This window comes from Boleophthalmus pectinirostris, unplaced genomic scaffold (assembly GCF_026225935.1).
Source record: "Boleophthalmus pectinirostris isolate CB_2022bp ecotype Guang Dong unplaced genomic scaffold, ASM2622593v1 HiC_scaffold_6, whole genome shotgun sequence".
Lineage (NCBI taxonomy): Eukaryota > Metazoa > Chordata > Actinopteri > Gobiiformes > Gobiidae > Boleophthalmus > Boleophthalmus pectinirostris.
Genome location: NW_026571447.1, coordinates 18,002,998 through 18,025,020, shown reverse-complemented (window position 1 = coordinate 18,025,020; position 22,023 = coordinate 18,002,998). Strand labels below are relative to the sequence as shown.

The window sequence follows — 22,023 nt, the reverse complement described above, 5'->3', positions numbered from 1 at the left end:
GGCATGTCCCACACTGGAGACAAGGGCTTTGTAACGGGACGTAAGCGTCGCGCTCCGCGCATGAAACGACAGACCAGAGGATGCTGTCCCATTGTCTTGCCGTTAATACCAACATGGCATGCAGAGATAGCGGCTAAATAAACTTTTACCGTAGAAAAAGCTTTACCCCCATCAAGTAGGCCCTGTAGAAACGTTAACACCGTGCCCACAGAACACTGAAAAGGGATTTCATCATTTGTACCGCACCAGTCCTCAAACACACGCCACTTTGCTTCATACAATGTACGCGTGGAAGGGGCTCTAGCATTTTGAATAGTCATGACAACGTTATGGGGTAAGCCACTCGTTGTCATGTTCAACCCCTCACGGGCCAGGCCCAAAAGAGCCAGCCGCTCTGGGTGGGGATGAAAAATCTCTCCCTGTGCTTGCGTCAGCAAGTCTCTCTGTAGCGGAAGGGGCCAAGGTTGTGTATAAAGCATTTGCGTTATTTCCGCTAACCAGTGTTTCTGTGGCCAGTTGGGCGCTATCAGAATAACCGTGAGACCCTTGCTCCTCACCCTGTCCAGCGTTGGGGATATTAGTGCCAACGGGGGAAACGCGTAAAGCAGAGCGCGTGGCCATGGGTGCGCGAGTGCGTCCACCCCCAACGGGGCGTCCGCATCGTTCAGGGAAAAGAACAGGGGACACTGGGCGTTCTCTCTGGACGCATATAGGTCCACTACTGGGTGACCGTAGCGTTGCCAGATCTGTTTCGTTACGTTTGAATGTAGTCTCCATTCTCCGTAACGAGGGTGACCCCGCGACAGCAGATCCGCCCCTCGGTTCTCTACTCCTGGCACATGTGTGGCTTTGAGAGAAAGCAGATTGACATGGCTCCAGAGTATCAGTCTGTGTGCTAGCCTGTGTAACTGAGGAGAGCGCAAACCCCCTTGTTTGTTTATGTAGGCCACCACTGTTGTGTTGTCCGTCCTGACTAACACGTGAGTATTTTCCACGTAAGGTAGAAAATGCTTCAGAGCTAGGAAAACAGCCATCAGTTCCAGAACATTGATATGTACTGCTCGTTGGCTCGAGTTCCATTGACCGTTCACCGATCTGCCCTCGTGTGTGGCACCCCAGCCCCACTGAGATGCATCTGTGGTTATTACCGACCGAGCACATATTGTGCCTAATGGCACGCCCTGTGTCAGAAAATTCGGTCTGCTCCATTGATGTAGGGTCAGCGCACAATCTGAGGTGACTGAGATTTTGCGGCGAGCGTGAATGTGTGGATCCAGTCTGAGTTTGGATACCCAGCGCTGGAAACCCCTCATATGTAGCCTGCCTAGGGGGACAGCAACTAGAGCAGATGCCATCAGACCTAGGAGCCTGTGACAGTCTTTTAATCTCACGTACTTTCCCCTGCGAAACTGAGCGAGACATGCGCGCATAGTCTCCGTTCTGTCCTGTGATAACCGCGCTCTCATCACGGTTGAATCCAGTGACAGACCGATAAAGTTCACCGACTGAGAGGGGAGCAAGACACTTTTCTTTAGGTTGAACCTGAACCCCAGCAATGACAGATGTGTCATCACGCATTCCGTGTGTGCAGTTGCCTCCTGTTCTGACCCGGCAGCCAGGAGGCAATCGTCCAAATATATAGCCAGACGAATCCCCCTCATCCTGAGTGGTCCTATTGCCGCATCTGCACATTTCACAAACACACGAGGACTTAGTGCCAAGCCAAAGGGCAGAACTAGATACTCGTAAATTACCCCCTGGAAGGCAAACCTGAGAAACTTCCTGTGTGGGGGGTAAATGTGGGAAGTATGCATCCGCGAGGTCCAGGGTCGTAAACCAATCTCCTGGACGCACGAACTTCAGAAGTGCTGCATGTGTCAGCATTCGAAACCTGTATCGTCTGAGATACTTGTTTAGTGCTCTTAGATCCAATATAGGTCTCATGCCTCCTCCCTTTTTCGGAACAACGAAGTACCTCGAGTAAAAACCGCTTTGGCTTTGTGCCGGAGGAACAATTTGAATTGCTTTCTTTTCTAACAGAGACGTAATCTCTGCTTGGAGAAAGCGAGACGCTTCTCCTGCCGCCTGCGAGTGTAGTATTCTCGAAAACCGAGGCGGGGAGCGTGCGAACTGTAACCTGTACCCTTTTTCGACTGTTTTGAGCACCCATTCTGACTTTACACACGTTCGCCAGTGTTGAATCCGCTGCGCGAGCGTGCCTGCGACACAGAGAACATCGGCCGGTGGAGCAATGCTGCCCTCTTGTGTAGGGAAGCCTTGCTGCCCCGCGCAGAGAGGGCGCGTTTGCACCGTCTGACCCACTGAGGGCCTCGAGTGACTGCCTCGCAGTAAGAATTTGTTTTTTAACAGTGAATCTTTTATTTGCAGTGCCCTCGGTTCTAGGCCTGGATGCACTGAACGAAACACATTTATTAAAGGGAACAGTGTGTTTGTGCTTGTCACAGTGGAGGGGGGGTGCAACGGAACATTGTCCCGGGACTCTAGGTCCCGAGCCGCAACGGCAGGCTCCCGGGACAGACCCCCGTGCTGAAGGAGAGGGGCGTGCGTCTGGCAAACACGCTTTACCTCTCCCGACAGCGAGCTAGGTAGTGCGCTTGGCTCGCTTCCCCGAACGTGGTCGAGGCGGAGCTGGCTGGCTTCCCTGCTGATCCACTGGTGTAGCTGGCTTGTTAGTCCACGAATTCCCGCCCTCAGCCTTCGGTTGCACTGCGGGTCTGGGCTGTGGAGTGGGTCGTTTCGGAATCCTATAGCCAGGTGTAGGTCTGGTTACCACCTGTGCGAAGGATGGCCTTGGAGTCGGAGCAGGAGTTGTCTGAGTTTTCCTGGGTAAGCAGGTCTGCAGAGCTTCTCCCTCCCTCTTTTTCTCCTCACAACGACGTTGCATGGAAGCCATGGCGGGGCCAAATAGACCTTTCGGATCCACCGCAACATCCAGGAGTTGGACTTTCTCACGGTGAGAGAGGCTGGATAGGGTCAGCCAACGCGCTCTCTCTTGTGTCACCAGGATGCCCATGGCTCGTCCCGAAGCCTGCACTGAGCAGCGATGAAGGCGGAGGCATAGGTCGGTCACAACGCATATCTCGTCCCAGAGCTTTTGGTCCGGTGTGCCCGACATCTCGTCCTGGAGCTCGGCTTGATACGCCATCAACATGGATGAGGCATTTAAGGCTCGCACACCGAGAGCCATAGACCTGTATGCCTTGTCGGTCATAGATGACTGGAAACCATCCGTTTTCGACGGGAAGCTCGGCGCAGACGAGGCTGAGAAAGTCTTCTGCCCAGGGTGGAGATGGTGTGCCACCAACGGTTCCACAGGAGGTAGTTTAGAGAGACCATTCTCGTCCATGGCTACACAATCCAGCGTGGCCCCTCCCTGGACCGGACTCTTGGAGGAGTACGGCTTTGACCAGGTGCGGGTGGCTTCCTCCAGGCACTCGGGGAACAAGGGGAGGAGTTGTCTCTCCGTACTTTTCACCCGTGGTAAACGCTTGCCTTCGTACCGGGAACCGGACTTCTCAGGCGGGGCGTTGGGCCATGGAATGTTCAGCTTTTCGGCCGCGCGTTTGCAAACTTCGTGCAGGCTTGTACCGATAGCAGTAGCAGGGGAACCGCCGTCATCGCCTCTGGCATCATCCGTGCTTAGGTCGTGCGGGGTTGCAGGCGCTGCAGCCTGTGTAGACGGCAGGAACGGATCATCATCGTCTTCCAACGAGATGAGGTCGCCTGACCCGTCCAGAGAATCCAACTCAGCATCCAGGGCGTCGCAGCCCGTGTCATCATGCAGTAAGTCGGAGGCTAGCAATGGAACTGCTTCATCCATCATTTCGCCCCAGTCCGCACTGGCGGGAGCCGGGGCGTCCTGGAATTGGCCGCCTGGAGTGGGAAGTTCACTCAGCACGGGGTCCTGTTCGGTCAAGCTAGCATGGCGGGCTAGCCGACGACGAAGACTCTTCATAGGCATGCGGGCGCAGTGAATACAAGTCCCTTCCGGAGCTAAGGCTTCCTGGGCATGTCTCAGCCCCAGGCACTCGTTGCAGCATGGGTGAGTATCTTTTTCAGATATCACATTCCCGCATGGGCATTTTCGGCCCGGCCTTTGGTCCTTCGTGGAAGGAGGGGAAGCAGCCATCGTAATGTGAAATGCTTTGCAGCACGTTGTGGTAGCTTTGCAGCTAAAGTGTAGGCTAACTTTGCAGTTAGTGTCGTCTAACTTTGCAGTTAGTTCAGCTTTGCAGCTAATTCGCTCTTGAAGATAGTTGTTTGGAGACAAGCCTATCTTGCAGATACCGCCAACAAGAGACTAGCGCCCGGCGAACGAGTTGTGAGCTCACTCTGTGGACAGTAGCATAGATCTCAAGCAGTATCAGCGTTATTGCTTCTGAGCGAGAAGAGGTGTTTGAATGACGCTGTGGCGCACGGCAGCTGGTTATGTAGGGGGCTGCCCCTTGTGCGTCAGACGTGGCCAGCCAATCGGGGCTGGCGTAGTGATAAAGTGCTTCTGAGGGTTACGCGGGGAGGCGTACCCCATATGTGAGATACCGAACGAATGCTTGAAAGAGAACCTGGAGTTGTGTTTTGTTTCATTCACACGTGTTTGAGTACATCACCTTGTGGTGTCATGTAGTGGAAGCTTTTTGTTAACAGCTACCTTTTAACTTTTGTTCAGGAGAGATTGGCAATTCCAGGGATGAAATTATCCAAATGATTCTAGTGAAGTTGTATAGTTTAAAACACTGTGGATCTCTTCCTATATGACATCACAAGGCAGAACAGAGCGTTTTCTGTTTGAGAGAACTCAGCCTAAATATGCAGAGTTTGTATGTTAAACATGTGTGAAAGAAGGAGAAAAGAACATTAAAACATAAATCAGAAAACAGAGCAATATGGGCTTTAAAAAACACTTCCAGTAAATTTGGATCAAGCTAACATAAATGAGGCATTACTTATAAGTGCAAAATCTATTATCCTCAATGAATAAATCTGTTATGCAAGCAATGAATAGATCATCATCCATGACAGATCAGCCTTATGTACGGTACTTATATTGTCCTACATGCATTGAACAGTGCAAATACAAGGGATCCTCTGATGTCTTCACTTTGATTGGGGTTGCTACCTCATTATTTCTCCTCACACAAACTCACGCGGCTATGTATGTCTTTTAAAGGACCTCCTTAGCCTTCATTATGTTACTATGGAAACAGACCTGCTATGAGGAAGAGGAAGGGGAAGGAAGATGGCTGCAACGTGGGGCTATTGATTCAGGAGAAACCAAGAAAAGGCACAAGATGACACACTTCCTGCAGTCATAATCAGAATCAGCTCAGAGTTACGTAATCCGTCAACACAGGACAGCTGCACTGCGTCATGTGTAGAAAACAGAAGGGAGAGGTAGAGCTGTGCAAGATCACTGAGAGAAAGTCCACTGGTCATTTCATGTAGGTTTTCTTTAGCTGATATACTGGGTAATGGCTGATTTGGTAAATAGTTTCCTATTTAGTTTCCTTCTTTCATTTTGACTTAGCTTGGTCCTGTTCTAGTCTTGGTTTAGCCCTGGTCTAGTCCATGTTTATTTGTCCAACTTTAGTTCCAATTTCAGTGTGCAAATGTGTAATCACCCTCAGTCTGACTATTGAAATTGGAAATATCTAATAAAACAGGGATGTATTTATCATCATATTTGATCAGCAGTAAACACCACATAAATACGGCATTAGTTTTAGCACAACAGGTGTCAGTAACAGCTTTAGTATCAACTCGACGGATCCACGCTTAGTTAAATATCCTGTATCCTTTAGCTGTTTGAACTGAACTACATTTGAAAGGGAGAAAGAATGAGGCACTTGAGTCACAGTGAGTCACCAGCTTCCTGCAGACCTGTGTTTGTGTTGAACAGAATGGACCCTGACCTTGTTCATTTGGGTGGGTAGAATAGGCCTGGTGGGTCCTGGTGGGACCTGTGGCTTTGACTGGCCACATCATTCACCTGCTGATCCACAAACGCTCATGAAACACTATAGTCAAGTTAAAGACTTCAGTAGAAGGGCTAGAAACACAGGCAGGAAAAAGACAGGCAATAGAAAATAGATTTGTTTCTTTACTTCTGAATATTGATCTTATTTATTTTCCATAGCTGTAGCGGTTTATATGATGCTGTGATAATATGCATAGAGAACATATTTAATGGTAACAAAACTAAAACAATCTCAGAACTTTCTTTCTTTGACACAGAAATACATACAAAAGTTGGAACAATGTGTGAAGTTGCATAATTCAAAAACTAAATATGATTATGAAGTTAATGCAACTACTAAGGTTCAAAAATTTGTCTGCATAGAAAACATAGTCAACAGAACTGAAACAATTTACATTCCTCATAGCTATAAGTCGGATTATGATTAAAAAGTACATCCTCCCACATGCTCACACCAGCTAAAGATACACATAGTGATAGAAGCTGAGGTGGGATGGTGGCACAACGCGCCAAATCTTTGGGGCAAAGCTGACGATAACTCATGATGTTAAATATGGTAGAAAGCTCCCAAGAACAGATGGAGAAATGTGTTAAGCGTGCTAAATAGAGATATGCATGTGCTACTGGTCCAATACACTCACATTTAAATAAGACTTGATGTTAGAAACTGATCAAATGGACTGAAACGACTGAAAGATATTAAATAAGACACAAAAACTCAGAATAATCCAGATCCCCATTTCAAACAAGGGATGTAACAAATCACAATATATAATTTGATGCAGTGATGATACAGTTATTATGAAAAGAAACATCACTAACAATATTCACTATTATTTTCACCATGACCAAACAGTGAAATCCTTAATAACCGTTACAAATATTTTTCATCTGTTACCAGTTTTATGTACCAAAACTTTCTGAAAGATAAAGTCAAGTTTATTTATTATAAACAGTCAGATAAAAGAACATTTAGGATTAATTTTTAGGAGGTAGAATTCATTTAAATAGCGGATTAGTCTACATTTATGGTGTCAATGTTACCTCAATAATCCTGATTATGGATTAACTAAATTTGACATCCCTATTTTCAAACCAGGTCTAAATGAGCAGAAAATAAAACCAAAAAGACCAAAATAGGTCTGGAGTAATTTACTGTGGTTAAACTGGGAAGCAGTGTTCCCCACAGCCCTAATCAGAACTAAACAGTACTGTCTGTTACGGCTCTTGGCCTCACATCCAGTCACAAGATTAATCACAGCTGAATCAAAATCATAATCTGAACAGAATACAATTAGCAAATGGCAAAGGTTGTACATTTGGAAGTACCACAATTTCTTTCACAAACAAAATATCCTGTCTTATATGTCTCTTGAACAGTCTTATTATTAAATAGGCCTGTCATAACACGTTTTGAATGAACTAATAATTAGCCATAGAACTTATTCTACCTTCTACACCTCTAATGTTACCGTATTAAATAAAAATGGCAGAAATTTTCACACAGAAGAAAGTGTACCCATGATAAATAGAGACCCAAAATATATTATTCCAGCTTTCAACGATAAGTAGATATATAATTATTGTGACAGGCCTATAATTAAAACATAATTCACAAATCTACATGCAATCGAAATGTTCGTCATAAAGTTATATCACAGTTACATTTTTTCCAAATCGTTCAGCCCTAGACACGGAGACGAGAGATGGTCCTGATTGAAAAACCCCGAGGGACTCCACAAAGATCTGCCAGTTTCCTGTGCTCAAAGGAAAATATAGAAACAGGAAATAGCATCACGGAAAGTAATAAATAGAGGAGGAAATGACATCACAGTGGGGGGTCAGAGGTCAGGAGGAACACAGAGTCCTGGGAAAACATTGCTTCAGAGAGTTTGCAGACTGGTAGGCGAGCTCGAGAAATAACGCGTGGCACGATCTGAGTCTTGGCTGAGAAAGCAATTAGTCACAGGAAAAAATACATTGTTTTGTTTTCTCGTCAACTGTGTTATTTAATAAAAACAAACCAGCATCATTGCATAAAATTTTATTAATAATAAAAATGATTATATATAAAGAGGAAATGGCAATGTAGACCATGGTTCAGTGCTGAGACAGCTGCCAGCATTTTTAGTTTCTCCACATTATGTCAACAGAAAGTTCACTTGCATAGCTGACTTAAGTATTCAAAAGTCACTGGGTTAGTATTAGTGGTATGTGGCTTTATAAGGCTCACTGTTCTACACACACAGGATGATATATGTGGGAAGGTGATACTCAACATGTTTTGAATAGAAATGTAATACATCAACGTAATTTTACCATTTGAACACAAAAACAAACATGTTATATGAAAATGTTACAATAAGCATGAACAAATCCAAAAGGTCAAAAGAATCCAGTAAATTGGGGAGAAGTATATTGCAGATCCTACCAATCTTAAATTAATTACTTTTTCTGTAGATGACGGTTTATTAAAGAAATAAGAGTCTAAAATCTATATTGTCAGTGTAAGCTGTTTGTGGAATGACTGGACAAGACAATGTACTGTTTCCACAGCAACAGTCCTCCGTGGAAACGAAAGGTTTGTTAGACTGTGGACTAGTTATCACGGTATCAGATCAACCATGTCTCTGTAAACATGTCATAGAGGAGACACCACTGGAGCAAGAATAGTCAGTGTGGGTGGATCTACCTGTCAAATTACGAAGAGCTCAAATATAATACACAAAAATATACAAGAAAAATAAACTCTTATAAAGTCTTGTACAGGCTACTGTACAAGACTTTTGAAAATGACTAAACAACATAATTATCTTTGGGTGATTTCAGTATTTATTTTATTTAGTTATTTATTTGAGACAGGGACAGCGCACAATTTTTACATTAACTTTTACAGGAGAGATGCATTGTACATCAAATTATAGCATCAGTGCTAATTTCCACCTGTCGTCCCTGGGCAGATTGATTGATTGATTGTATTTAACTGACCTTGGCTATCAACTGTTCTTGGAGACCTATGTAGCATGTTTTGGGTTGTAGTAAAAGGATTAATTTGCACATGGGTTTTACTCGGGATACACCAATACAATATTGGTATCACACATCAGTACAGATATTGCACAATTTCATTGGTTCAGTCAATATCCGATTTTGTTCTATAAATTGATGTAATAAGATTTACTGGACAATACTACCCAAAACACCCATGTAATATTATCAAAGCTGTTATGTAGTTAAATAATAAATAACAGTTTTCAGTCTTTGCACTAGTTTCGGCTGATATCGGGTATTGGCAGATACTTAAATTGTCAACATCAGTATGAGAACAGAAAAAGATGGTTTGGTGCATCCCTAGGTTTTACTTTAAATAACCTGTCACTATTTATCCAGTCTCCAAATGAAAAACATAATGCTAGTTGTGACAGTTACATAAAATATGCAACAAATTAAGAATTATCTGGAGACTGAAAAGGACTTCCGGATGGCAGAGTTAAAATCCATTACTGATTTATTCCTACTGATTAAGCCCTCGATTTGACTACAGTAGATCTTGTTAACCCAGTATTCCAATACAGATATTAATAAATAATTCAGATATTTAAACTACGGGTGTGCAAAAATATCAAAATATCACTATACTAAATTTGATGATACAGTATCGTTATTGTGGGCTGCTATATCAATATATCGCCAAGAGTATTTTTGGTGTACTTTAGCATTTTCTTTTGTGACCGCACTACAATCTTGTTGCTTACTTAGTGGAAGTAATGTCATGGTGTTAATTTTCTTTGAATTATTTTACTATTCTTGACCCAGTTTTATTTTGTATTTCTCTAGCCGTGTGTGTGTTTTGACTTCCTGTTGTATTGATTGTTTGTGTTTCACCTGAGTCTTACTCATTTGTGTGCATATAAACCCTGTGTACTCCTTTGCCCTTTGTTGGTTCATTGTCATTATCAGTGTCACGTCCGTTTGGATTTTTGTGTTTGGTCATTCTTTGTTTTATTAAGCAACTTCGGAAATGCAGTCTTGCATTTTGGGTCCTACTTCTGCTCTAGATGTGACAAGGAAACTTGTTTATGCAGTACACTTGACATATTAACTGTTTAGATGATAAGATGCAGATGTATTTCATATTAACTGTGCACAAGCAGTGGTTTAACAACTAAATATTGTTGTTAAAATGTATTTGGTTCTTAAAAAACAGCAATATATCACAGAGTATCATGAACAATAAATCGATTATTGCATGGATCCCCATTTTGTGATAATATTGTATCATGAGCCATATGTCATATATTGTACCGAATCATGAGGGACCCTGTGATTTCCAGCCCTAATTTACTAATAAAACTATGCAATTGACGAGCTTATTTCTTCCATACTCAGAATCCTTTTCACACAAAGCATGTTTCTGTTAAAGGTCTTGTGAATTGTCAAGAGTGAGGATCTTGTCCGGACTGCCAACGACCCAGTCAAAGAGCAGCCAGCATTACACAGGAATTATAAAGAGCTGAAGATCTGAACAGCAGCAGTGTGGTCCCCATGGAGAAACTGTCACATGCCAGCCTGAATTATTCAATACATCCAATAAGATGGAGTCAAACGCACTGTGAAAGAATAGCTCCACAAATAATAGTTTGAAATCTGTTAAGACAAAGTGATAAGTAGATGAGATTAAAAGTACATTTTAAAACCACAAAATAGAAATATACAGTTTCCAGAAGGATTCTAGTTTGTTATAATACGACCAATTTACTTGAACTGCAAAAACAACTGTCAGTATTGTTTAGTATAGCAACAAGAAGTCATAATCCCAACCACTCCATGCCAGCCTTAAGTCTGTATAAATTGGGAGTTGGAAGGGCATCTGGTGACAGTCTACTCTATACTTGTACTATACTAATACGCAGTACACACACTATGTTACATCATAATACCATGTCAGTCAATCTGTTACCTAAAGGTCAGAGACAAAGCAACGCATAACAAAAGTGGTGAAAGAATGGCCAATCTGTCTGTTATCAAACTGTAGGCTTATCCAATGGACAGTTATATGATAAATGTGTCTAGATCCGTTTGAACTTGTACAGAGAGGAAGTACAGTCAAATATGGGTAAAAGACTCGAGAGCTGTGAGACAGGAAGCCCAAAAAGCGGGGCGAAATGGAGGCATAAGATTGGCTTTAGATACCCCTGAAGGAACGACCACAAGAAAGACAAGATAAACCCACACAAGATAGATGCTAATTAACTGCTATACACTGACATTTGCTGGGGCATGGGGGAGTTGTGTTGGCAACTGAGAATGACAAAGTGGTGCATGTGTGGAGAGAGGGGGCTGATGGAAAGAAAAAAATGAGTTGGTTGTTCATAAATGACACATTCTAGGTCAAAAACACTACTAAGTAAGCAATAAATCTACAGTAGTTGTTAGTTTATTTAAATCTGTATCATTGAATGTCCTTTAAAGCTGTGTATTGGCTCAGTTGAACTGTAGCTGTGTGGCAGTATGTCTCATTTCAATCAATTTACTGCAGTTGTCAATAACCCAGATGACAACCACAAATGCCTCCATTTTACAACATACTATAAAACTACTACTATGTAATTTCAGGTTTGTTTAAAAAAAGATAAAATAAAGTGGACTGGACAGCAGCCAATGATGTGACCAAATAGACATTGTATAAAAATAGTGTGACTGAAAGTTAGAGGTGAGTCATTCATCAAATTATCAATAATATTGTGAACACTGTTTTGATAACATAATATACCAAATTTGAATATCAAGTAAATTGTTTAGAATAACATTATGTCAAAGTGTGACTAAAAAAGAGCTGCTAATAAACAAAGTGGATGTCCTTATGTTGTAGTAATGTATAAAGATATAGTTTGTGATAAAATGTACTGTCCATTCACATTTATCTGATACTTAAACCTCACATAATCAATACAAGACACATTTTGACACATTTCTGTTGGATTGTCTTAACATCCTCTGGATCTATTATCATCCAGATAATCCAAACATATATTCACAATTGTATTTCTGCACAAATAGAGAACCTTGACAATGACAAAAAACATGACCACAAATAATTAAAATGATGCTCAATGCCCAGTGTCCTGTGTTGCTATATAAATGTCTGCAGGCAGTGTCCCTGAGGTGTTTCTGGTTCAGAGAAAACCACATTAGTAACATGAATTCACCAGAAAGGGACAGAATAGCCTGTCTTTGTCTCCTGTGTCCTGCTTGGCCCTGCACAGCTTGGGGTGAAAAGCTAAAAATAGCATATCTGTTTCTCATGGCTGTGACGTAGATATGGGAGCACATACTATCATTGTTTTAACAAAAATGTGTCTGGGTGCGTGTCCCCTGGGATCTTCTGGGTTTTAGGGCGCACTGGGGTGCTGGTCAATGACCTCTGACCTCTGACCTAAAGAGGCCTATTGAAGGACGACAAAGACCAGGGCTGGCCAGCTGTCCCTCCGAGTCCCCAGAACTTCTGCCCGCACAACTCAACAACTGAAACTAAAGGGAAAAAAGTTACTAAACATGTTTCCTGGTGGTAATTTACAGCCTTCACAGTGAGGTTTGGTTTAGGATTAATTGTATCACCGTAAAATAAGTCAGTGACAGATGTGTCTAGTGATTAACGCTAACATAATTACACTTATATTTACCATGCTATTCCCAACCTGTTATGCAATGTAATTCTGTGTATTCTGGGTTTAGAACAGCAGAGATTTGATAAGGTACACGATATATGGCTCACAATATTATAACACAATTTTGCAATACATGCAATCATTGATTCATTTCCCATAAAATTCTGTGATATATCATATATGTTTTTTTAATCAAATGCATTTTAACAGTCGTAATTCCTTATTGTCAAATGTTTTGTATAAAAAAAAGTTTCCATGCTCTAAAAAAGCAACAAAATTGTAGCAGTCAAAATAACTGAATAAAATGACAAATCAATACAGTAGCCGACAATGACTGTATGATCAAATTAAGTATCACAATATTCTGATATTTTAGCACATCCCTCGAGGATTCTATGTATTTCCTATACTCTCCAACCTTACTCCAGTCAGTTGCACAGATGCAGAATGCACTGTCCGGTTTAATAACAGTGATATATAGGGCAGGCCTCTACTCCCCACAGCCTGTAGCTTTATTGACGCTGTTGAATTTGACGTCACAGTTCTATACATCGCCTTCATAACCACATTCTTTCCAGAGCCGAGTTAAAGACTAACTGCAATCTGTCAGACTCCAGCGCTGTAATAATCCGCCCTAAACTCTCTCCACAGACAGACGCTGATAAATCCCAGGCCACACAAACGCACACGGCACCAGACAGAGGCACAAATGCATGGATCACAAATGGAGCTGCTCAAAGGGAAGAAAAATTATTAAAGGGTTTCAGGGTGATAAATTTGTAACTGTTGCCATAGCAATTAATAATTCAAAACCAATTATTCTATCTTTTGTCTTCAAAGTGTTGCCTATAAACAGGAAGCTCAAAGCCATGAATAGTGTAAGAATGATCTATGTTCCTAAGATTTTAGTGATTTAGTTAGGTCTGTCAAAATAATTACTATATCGACTTCAATACAGATGAACAATATTTTATATCATGCTGAGTGTTTATTGTGCATAGCCTTTCTTTATTGTTTTAAAATAGTATTATGTCTGTGTCTATAGCATATGAGTTGATCCATTAATTGACATGAATGACACATTAATACTAGAACTAAGTGTTTCATTGTGCTAGCCATGTTTTACAATATTATGTCAAAGGGTTTACTGGGATTATCCTACTTTAGGGTTATTGTGGCAGTGGTATTAAGTAGTTTCAATGTGATCATTTATCATGATTCTTTGTAGTAATATATGACAGTTTATTTTTAATTGTGACAGGTCTTAAAAGGTCCTATATTACAGAATTTACTCTTGTGATCTCAAAACATGTTATAATGTTGATATCTTATCAAAAACATACCACAAGTTGTGTTTTGTGTCATTTACATATGTTTGAGTAATCCTTAATTATTTGTCTGTCTACATCACCAAAGCTCAAAATGCTCTGTTCCACCTTGTGATGTCATGAAGCCATAGTTTTCAAGATAACTGTTATCTTTTACCTTAGTTTTGTAGATATAAAGCTATTCTAGGGCAGAAATTATCCAAATGATTCTAGTGACGGTGTATGTATTTTAAAAAAACAGTGTATTACTACATGTATTACTACATGACATCACAAGGTGGAACAGAGTATTTTCAGTTTGAGAGAATAAAAAAATATGCAGGATCTGTGTGTTAAACATATGTGAATGAAACAAAACACAACTGTAGGCATATTTTTGATGAGGACACAACACCCAAGCGTAATATGGGCCCTTTAATGTAATGGACTCTCACATGACATAATATGAACATAAATATGAATGCCCTCACAGCTCGATGGCCTAGAAGTATCAGTGCACCATACACTCGCTACATTATGACAGTGAAGGTCTCAGTGCAGATGACACAATGAAGCTGCATGCTTATGTGTATGATTTACCAGTGTACAAGCTGTTGTTAGCACTAAAAGAAAACCAATATCCATTTCACACTCTCATTAAGGAAGCTGTCTAATTATCACAGTGGTTTGACACTAGGGCCTCTAAGGACATTTCACAGGGTAATCCCAGTTTGCTGATTCTTTGTTTCCAGTTTGACCTTTACAGTGAGTGCACAAAGGAGCAGTCATGGAAGATGTTATGGGCACCTCTATAAAGAGACTGTGCCTCTCCAAACTCAAGTATTTCAACTATAAACACAATCGGATGCACAGTATTGGTTAACTGTTTGCCAACCCACAAAATCTCTGTAACAGCCAATCTATTATTAAGGATAACAATATTAACCGAAAGAGAGTGGCAGCAGCTTATGATAAAAAATATAAACAAAGTAATATTGAATCCATCTTCATGTATGCTATTAAGTCCTGTTGTATTTAAAGGTACACTGAGTAACTTTCTAGTGCTTGACTCCGTGAAAATGTTACAGCTTTGTCTAGAATGCCCCACAGTATAGCTGAAACCTAAATCTATCACACAGATGAATGAATGAATAAATATGATGAATAAATGCTAGATGTATATACTTAATGTCATACTACGAAACATTCCAGGTAAAGCAAGAACTTGTTACAATAACATAACAGACAACAGGGTTCCCATTCTTTCACTGACTAAATTTCAAAACTTTTCCATTAGTTTTTCCATGACTTTACGGCAGTCTTTTAGGGCTAAATATGAAATGATAACCCTTTCCACTCACCTTATGGTATGGTATTATACATTCAAAATACTTTCAGTGCATTTATTGTAGTCTTTTTTAAACAAAAGCCACATATAACTCAACAGAATGCTGACAGATACTTAAATTACATGACTTTTCCAAAACTTTTATTGACTTCACAAAATTACATGACTTTTCGAAAAGCTAGGGTATTTAAGTTGTCCCGTGCATTTCCATAGTTACCAAAAATCTATAATTGGATCTATTTATCATATAGTTACCCTTGTTTCCAATTACAAAAGCAGTAGGTTCTAAATACATGTGCCCTATTTCACTTTCATAAAGGGTTAAATGTTGTAGTGAAACACCTGTCAGCTTTGCACTGCAGTGCTGACAGTTTTAGTTTCTCTGCTCATAAAACGTTTGCTGATATGACTTTGAAATCCTGCACACTTTGAACAAACAGGTGACAGTCCCACACAGCTCAACTTCATAAACTCACAACTGTCTGCAGCTGCCTTTTACCACCAACGACTAAAGACCAAGATGTGTTCAGGTGAAATTATGAGTCCATATTCATCCAAAACTGTCTTGACTCTAGGTATAATGTATTATTGTTGGGATCCATTGCAATATTGTACAAACAGTGACACTTACAATATCCTGTCTTACTATGTGAATGCCTACCCTGTACTTTAGATCTCCACAAACTTGTTCTGAAATACATGTCATTTTTGTGAAAGCTTAGTCGACCATAATTCAGTCTTCTCTCAAGTGTTAATGTGACTGGACGAGTTTAAAATGTGCATATGAACAGAATTCTAGTTTTAAATCACAAATCTTTAAAAAAAATAGCAATTAATCTTTCTAAAATGTTTCAACCTTAATATGAACCCAGAAATAAAACAAGATATTAGGACATTTTCCAAATCAATAACTATGGAGTATTATTTAAATCAGAAATATAGAAATATATGGCACTCTTCAATGTGTAACACAAACACCCAACTTCAACATATGGCAAAGACTTATAAACATGTAACTACATCTAAAACCACTTAATCTCTACATCAGTTTGGACTCCTCACTCAAAACTCTTTCTCTCTATCTCCTGGTCTTGTTGCTCATAAATCAACGGTTACATAAACTCCTTTCAAGTAAGTTTCCACCAGGTTACATGAGACCCTCTTAAGTTCAAAACAGGATGTTATAAAGCCCTCCGATGCTTGTTCACTTGGGCTTTGTGTTGCGAAAAATGCAGGCAATTTCTTGGTCATCTTTTGAACGGTGTAAATATATCTGTCAATGTCGTGTGAGTGTGTGTGTGAGTGTGTGTGTGTGTGTGTGTGTGTGTGCGTGTGCGTGTGCGTGTGTGTGTGTGTGTGGGCTCCGGCAGAATACACTGGGAGGGAGGAAGTTTGACTATTACATAACAATTGTGAATCAATCAAGGTTGTTCTAGATGAAGATTTAAAATGCTTTTGTTCAGAAACACACTATGCTATGATAGATTTTAGAAAATACAAAATGCACTACTTTACTTGCAACAAGAAGCCACTGATGTTATCACACCTGCAAGACCACAAAAACTTGTGGTTAGTTGCAACTTACATTAACGCTTTATACTGTATGCTTCATTAAAGGTGTAACTTTTCTGGTGAGGGTTGTCGTTGATGTCACTGATGCCAGCTCAAGTCGCAGGTTAGATCTATGGTGAGGCGATTCTGCTCAGCAAGAATGCATATTTTTCAAGGAAGTTTTGAGCAATAAAAACAACAGTAATTTAATAAATGCGAGAAAGTTTATAGTCATACTATGGAACACTTCAGTATGACAGACAACATCTCTATGGATACAATCATGTGGCAGACCCAACAGCAGAGTTACTACTTGGTACTTTTTAACTCTAGTTTGCAAAAGGTCCTCTTGGATTCATACCTACCAAAACGGGAATTCTACATTCTCATCATCAGTAGCATAAATACTGCTAACTGAGAAGGTCTGCACTGCTTTCCCATTAGAACAGCTATTAACTGGACAAACATTCATCTCTAAAAGTCTCGCTGTACAACATATGCAGGTGTGGCGCATTAGTATCGACCATATGACCCTGTGATAAGGACACAGTGTAAATTCCTGCATCTGACCTTTCAGCAGCTTTAATAGAAGCTGAAAAATGAATGAACCAAAGTCATGGAGACCGTATCACTCCACTTAGTCATCCTCTAGTGTGTGCTCAGCTGTGAGGAGGAAATGAACACACATGAACACTATTCAAGTATTCTGAAGAACAAGAATCCAGTAAGTGAGGTAGGGAATATCTCAGCAACTAGTATGTGAAGTGTAAACAGGAAATGCTCAAGATGGACCACTCATCACACTCTCATTCAAATGAAATACTAAACTACTGAACTAATTTAGTGGAGATAATCACACCAAAAACAATAAAACTGTGCGCATATAATTTAAATTGTGATGGCAAAATAAACTAAAGAAATTCTTGGTCGACTAAAGACCCTTTGCATTGAGTAATCCTCTAAAAGAGGGGTGTAGCAAGGCAAAAGCTAAAATTAAATTCAGTTTTGCAAAGATGAAGCATGTATACAGAGGAGTACAAATAAACAGCACCTTCAAAAATGAAAGCAAAGATTAAACTGTCCAGTCACTCCCGAAACCCCACCTATCCCGGTCCATGCCTTTCCCTTTCTTCTGTTTAGCTTATAAGTCCTTATAATCTTAATAAAATAATTAATCACATAATAAAAGCGTTAGTCGATTAAAACACCATCTACCAATTAATTGACTGGTTGATCAAAGGACTACAGCCCTAGTCTTTTATATGCAGTCTCTTAACAAGATATAGCAAAACACAAAACCGTTGCTAGTATTTGTTTCTACAATGTGAATTTTTAGTTAATGCCATCTAAAAAGTATTAATCTTATGGCCCAGTATTCACTGCAGTATTGTGGAGAGTCTCATAGTATTGTAGACATGTTTAAAAACTATTTCCAAATACTAAAGGTGAAAACTGCTCTGAAACAAACAGAATGAATCATGGTCTATTTACCTTGGCTCTTTGGCCATGTTGCTACAAAGCATTGCTGCCTGTGTGGCTTGCCTTCAAATATACATAACAAAGTCCATAAAATATTGTGAACCTTGTGGTTATAAGGCAATCTTAACATACGGTCAATACTAAAGAGCTAATAGCTTTGTGATCTTATTGTTTGGTTAGTTCTGCACAGTGAGCAGAGCCAGCTGCAGGATGTCAGATAAAAGCGTTTTTTGCATGAAATCATCAATTGCTGTCAGTAGGAGCAGCTTTTTCGATTAACAGCCTCCCTACACTTGATGCATGAGGACAAAATAATATTGTCCAATACAAAAACAGTGCAATAGACACACATTATCTTCTGTAATGAGCTCTTGTCTGTGGTATTTACGCAGCTCATTTCACAAACAGGAAGAAGATTCAAACCATTTCCAGCGCATTTGGAAGCACTTAGCAGACTCAATACAAAGAAGAACGCAATACATCTGAAGTCCACTCTGTGATATACTTTAAGACAATTGGGGTTGTCTAATTAAAATGATCTATAAACAGTTGTCTTTTTGTTTTTGCTCTATTAAAATGCCATGTACATGATTTCTCCCATGTATTTCAGCAAGCTGTCCCAGAATGAATATAGTGTAAAAGCAGCTCTTGAAATCAAAATAAGTCTGCTGTGTACCATCTGCATCGACCTTTAATGCATTTTATTGTTCGATAATCATGAAGTGCGTAGTTGGAATGCTAGTTAAACTCCACTCTGGTTTCTGAAAGTTGTGAAAAGTGCGGTGAAAATGTCTGAATGCTTGAAATGCAAAATACATTTGGACCACTGCAGACCAGTTGAAGTTTCCCCATTTTTATGTAGATGTCTAATTGGAATAACTAACTACACTAACTACACTAACTCACTGCACCACTTTTCTGGTGGAGAGTCCACTACCTACACATCTCCAAGGAGATGTTATTGCTTTGCCTAGAATGTTCCATGGTATGACAATAAACATTTACATCTAGCATTTACTCAGTATGGGTGTTACTATTGTTCAAAAATACATCCTTCTATGGCAACTTTCTACAGATCTGAACTGCAATATAGTGTAATGCTGTAACCTGCTTGTCTCCCTTGTGATAGATAGGTTTAATACTGTGGAACATTCTAGACAAAGCAATAACGTTTCCATGGAGACAAGCAGGAGGCAGGGATCCTCCACTAAAAATGTTTTGCACTTTAAATATTGGTATACCACTGGCATTTTCAACCACTATGTAAATCTAAAAATATACTCTTTTTGTATCTGATCATTATCAAGCTTAACTTTGCCCACAAGAAACCAGCAGACCAAACATAGCATTATTTCACTGTAAACTTTCCTCAAATCACCATGACAGTAAGATTCAATTGATTGGCCAGTGTTATTTACAGCCCCAAGCATTTAATTAGATAGGATCACTTCAAGTCTACACCCAGGGAGGCAGCACATTCACTTACACTGAAAAAGACCTGTTACATGCTGCTGGCTGGTCTCCACATCATTTAGTCGAGGGAGGAGAGAGAGTCTGACAGCACTAGGGGAAGCCGGAGGAGGACAAAAAGCATTCAAGGATTTTCTTCTTATCCATACTAGCTGAGTGTTTACACTGTTTTTGGGGGGGAAATTTGGACTGGTGCACTTTTGTTTGAGGATCAGAAGTGTAGACGAGAGCAGTGGGAAAGAGGCAATTTCAAGGGTCTTATATGTTGGACTTAAGGGTGAAAAATGAACTACTAGCTACACATGATAATAAGCTACAATGATACCCAGATACTAATTGAAACTAAGTCCAGTATTGAAACTACCCCCCAAAAAAAATCACATAAATGGGCCACAATTTCACATGTCCAACACAGTTTTACAATGTCTTGAACTGAAATAGTATGATCACATGGTATTACAAGACTTTATTAGATTCCTTTTTCCTCAATATTGAAATTGCTTTTAAATTTTAACAACACTACTACATTGCAATACTATTACTATTATTTACTAGTACTACTTTTGCATGCAATATTCTTATGTATTGGTTCATATAATCCCTTGGTACTGCAGAAAAAGTATAATATTATCTTTTTTATAGGGGAACCCAATTAAAAATATACAGATTTCACTTTCATTCTACAGCTGAAATTCAGATGATGTTGGCATGTTTTTGGTGTGTGCATGTTGCAATAACGTTTGTACATTTGTTGCATTTTTGGAGTTCTTGTTGTGCCTGTGGGGCAGGTGGCAGCTGCTTAGCCCCCCCTTAGCTCCCAAACACACTCTCTCCTCTGTGACTGTGAGGCTCCAGCCCACTATAATACACAGTGCCTCTAACATTAGCAACGCTCTTGGAGGAAAAACCATGTGGAGCTGCCCGTCACTGCCAAGGCTCACAGCGTAAACCATCTCTGCCCCCGTAACAATTGCACATCTCTCCCTCCACCAAGCTTCTGTGCAGGGGGGTTGTAAACAAAACTGGGTACATTTTAGTTCTCAAGAAAGCAATACAATCAATACAATCCACAACCTGCTGAACAAATCAAGCTTGAAACTTTAGAAAAATGTTTATGTTTATAAACACGGTATAGAAGATGTATGGAACAACATCATTAGGGGGAAATACTACTGCAAAAAATACACTTATAGATTTCACAAATATATAAGCTCAGGCTAAAATTCAATGCAAAATGTGTTATTCAGTGTAAATAAACAGCATAATCAGCAACTAGCTAGGATTCAGCAATGCAAAAAATATAATTTGACATTTTAGATATAACTATAGAGTGCCTTAACTTGGACAAAACGAGGTATAACGTCTTTTCCAGATATCAAAAAGCTCCACATTGTAAAGTACACATTGTAAACTCATACTTTGTCCAGGGTCAAGTTAGAGACAACTTCCTTTTTGCAGCAAGTTTGTAGCTTCCAGCAATGCATATAACACAATGTACAAGTCTTAGTGGACCAAGAGAGGCAAAATATACATATATAAAAAAAAGCATACTGAAGAGCTTACCTCACTTAGTAGCAATGTAGAAGAAGCTCAGAAGTCCATCACCTATCACTCTGACTATGAACTAAGTTACTACTACCAGCTCAAGACGAGGAAGGAGCAACAGTTTAAGCAGGCAAAGGAGAGCTATAGTGTGCTCAAACAAGGAAGTAGAAGGGAGAAAGAAGATTCTGTTTTGAAAGAGATAGTAGGGAGTGGTATCGAAAGCCTGTAGCTGCCTTGTAGTCTCCTAGTCTAGGCAGGAGGTCTGGCAAAAATGCACACAAACTCCTCTTTCTCTCTCTCTCTCTTTGCCGCTCCTGCTTGCTTTCTGTTGCCTCTCTGCCTCTCCCCCAACCAGGCTTGACGTCAGAGCGATCACATGACCTGGCTGACAAAAGGGGCAGGGCCTGTGAAAGAGAAAGAGCGAGTGGGAGAGTTAGTGAGAAAGGGAAAAAGCCTGGGTTACTATAGAAACAAGCAGCAATGATTTCAATGCTTTTTCAATAGGTCACACACTTGCAGGGTTTTATAACGAGCTAGAGGCTGGAGGAAAGGCGGATATTGCCAAGGTTTTAATGAAATTATCGAGAGTGAATTAAGAAAAGAAGAGAAAAGCAGTAGAGAGTAATTATTTTTGGGTGAAAATAATGCAGCAGACAGAGC

General features: G+C 40.3%; 1 protein-coding gene and 1 pseudogene across 1 annotated transcript in view; both read right to left on the bottom strand.

Moving 5' to 3' along the window:
- Positions 1–21,714, bottom strand: part of ncalda (neurocalcin delta a) — a 43,715-nt gene extending 22,001 nt beyond the window's left edge. Inside the window, exon 1 of the mRNA XM_020937293.2 lies at positions 21,382–21,714. The gene's annotated coding sequence lies outside the window, so the exon portion shown is untranslated. The remainder of the gene's footprint in view (positions 1–21,381) is intronic.
- LOC129411797 (uncharacterized) lies at positions 356–2,489 on the bottom strand (annotated as a pseudogene).
- Positions 21,715–22,023: the final 309 nt, after the last annotated feature.